The 2688-nt window shown below is 42.9% G+C and overlaps 1 pseudogene; it reads left to right on the forward strand.

Moving 5' to 3' along the window:
- Positions 1–760: 760 nt before the first annotated feature.
- Positions 761–1507, forward strand: LOC138171861 (glutathione S-transferase Mu 3-like; annotated as a pseudogene).
- The last annotated feature ends 1181 nt before the right edge of the window (positions 1508–2688 follow it).

Consider the following 2688-nt stretch of genomic DNA (forward strand, 5'->3'; position numbering starts at 1 on the left):
TTTATTTTTTAGGATCATCCCATCATAATCAAGTCAACCCTAAGCCCTTTATCTATGTGTATTCTAGCCACCCTAATAATGATAATATTCTTAAGAGTGATAAATATCATTTTTCCATATAAGAATTAAGCAGTTTAACCTTATTAAATTACTTATTATTAGACTTTCATGTTTACCTTCTTATGTTTCTCCTATTCTTATATTTTTTAGTCAAATTTTCTGTTCAGTTATGGTCTTTTCCTCAAGAATGTCTGAAAGTTCTTCAATTCACTAAATATCCTTTTTTCTTGTGCAGGATTATACTCAACTTTTCTTGGTAGATTATTCTTGGTTGCCTAACCCAGCTCCTTTCTTCTTCAGAATATCATATTTCATACCCTTTAGTCTTTTAATGTAGAAGCTGCTAAATCTTGTGTTATCCTGACTTTACCTTCACAATATTTGAGTTATTTCTAATTGCTCGTAATATTTTCTCCATGACCTGAGAGCTTCTAAACTTAGCTGTAATGTTCCTGTGCATTTTCATTTAGGGATCACTTTTAGGAAGTGATCAGTAAGTTTTTTTCAATTTCTATTTTACCCTCTAGTTCTAAAACTTCAGTTTTCCTTAATAATTTCTTGAAGTGGAGAGGATTCTGGGAAGATGACAGAGTAGGTCAGAAAGTCCCATGCTCTCAAGATTTCCCCCCCACAAATGAGATAAAATAGCACCTCTGGGCAAACATAGCACAGTAAAAATAAATAAGAATAGGGGCATAACGGGAGTTACCTGATTCACTCTGTTGATGACGTGGCTATGATCTTCGGCTACTGGGACATCTGCGGGCTGGCCCATGCCATCCGCCTGCTCCTGGAATACACGGATTCAAACTATGAGGAGAAGCTGTACCATTGCGGGGAAGCTCCTGACTATGACCTCAGCCAATGGCTGGATGTGAAGTTCAAGCTGGGCCTGGATTTCCCAAACCTGCCATACCTGATTGATGGGGAACATAAGTTCACCCAGAGCAATGCCATCTTGTGTTACATTGCTCAAAAGCACAACATGTGTGGTGAGACTGAGGAAGAGAAGATTCGTGTGGACTTGCTGTAGAACCAGGTCATGGACTTCCGTATGCAGCTAGTCCGGGTCTCCTACAGCCCAGATTTCGACAAACTGAAACCTGGGTAGCTGGAGCTGCTCCCAGGTCAGCTGAAGCTCTTCTCCCAGTTCCTGGGAAAGAGGACATGGTTTGCAGGGGACAAGATCACTTTTGTGGACTTCCTTGTGTATGATGTCCTAGACCAGAACTGAATGTTTGAATCCAAGTGCCTGGATGAATTCCCAAATCTGAAGGATTTCCTTGCCCGCTTTGAGGCCCTGGAGAAGATTGCAGCCTACATGCGTTCTGACAGATTTTATAAGCTACCCATCAATAACAAGAGGGCCAAATGGGCCAACAAAAGAGCTTAGCTATGCCAAGACCCAAGCAGGAGAGGGGCTTTCCATAGGCCCTTCTCTGCTCTGAGACACCTGGTTTGCTTGCCAGGTTCCCCTGGCCCTGCCCTTGCTGTTTCTGAAACACACTTGTGTCTCCCTCCAGTCTGCTTCCCACTGTTTTGGCATGGTTTAGGGGGAGGTATGGTCACTGAGGCAAGGGAAGGGCCTGAGGGTAGGGAAGACTGGCTAGATCCCAATGGGGCTAGAAGAAGGGCCTCACTCCTTCCCCCCACCTCCATCCTCCCTGCAACCTTGAGAACTTGTTCTGGAAATTAAAAATAAACATGAATCTGTGTGGAAAAAAAAAGAATAGGGGCATAACAGGGATCTTCCTGGGGGCAATCAGAGAATATCTGAAGAGAAATCCCAGCTCCAGGTTTGGTCCCTGTGAAGATTAAATACCTCCAAGCTAGGGTCTACTTAAACAACAAGCATCAAGCCCTGGGGTTAGCTGCTTTGGGAGGCTGCTTTGGGTCCTAGCCACAGTAACTTTTCCCCATGGGATAGTGAGGGGAGTTGGGTGTCTGAACCAGGGAAGATCAAGGGAACCTCTGATGACAAGGAAAGCCAGACCCAGCTGTGCTGCAGAGACACAGTTGGGGTTGAAAAGGAGCTAGCACAAGCCTGGTGAGTGCAGAAGCAGTGGGGCAGGGACACCACTGGGTATGGGCACTTAAAGGAGGCTGGAGGTCTTGGTTTTCATTTCAGGCCAGAGTGGGGAACTGAAGAAGGATCTCAGGTTAAAGGCACACCATCCCCCATCCTCCAGGACTAAAGGTCATTACAAAAACTAAGTTACTACAAATTAAAAAAAAAAAAGATGAACAGGCAAAGGAGATAGAATGCAATCATAGAGAGTTACCATGGGAATAGAGAAGACAAGGGTTCAACTTCAGAGGAGGACACTGAAGCAAGGAAACTCTCTTCTATCCCAAAGAGTAATGTCAAATGGTCACCTGCCCCAAAAGAATTCATAGAAGAATTTTTAAAAGACTTGAAAAATCAAATGAGAGAGATTGAAGGGGAAAAAAGGAACAATACCAAAAAAATAAGATTATGAAAAGAAAGTCAGTCAATTAGAAAAGGAAAGCCAGAATCTTAAGGAAGAAAATGACTTCCTATTAATCAGAAGTGGGCAAGTGGAAGCCAGCAAAGTGATGAGATCAAATACATACATACATATCATTAAAAATAGAAGAGAATGCAAA

Source organism: Petaurus breviceps, unplaced genomic scaffold (genome assembly GCF_028583685.1).
Source record: "Petaurus breviceps papuanus isolate PSGF00001 unplaced genomic scaffold, PetGlider_PUasm1.0 470, whole genome shotgun sequence".
Taxonomy (NCBI): domain Eukaryota; kingdom Metazoa; phylum Chordata; class Mammalia; order Diprotodontia; family Petauridae; genus Petaurus; species Petaurus breviceps.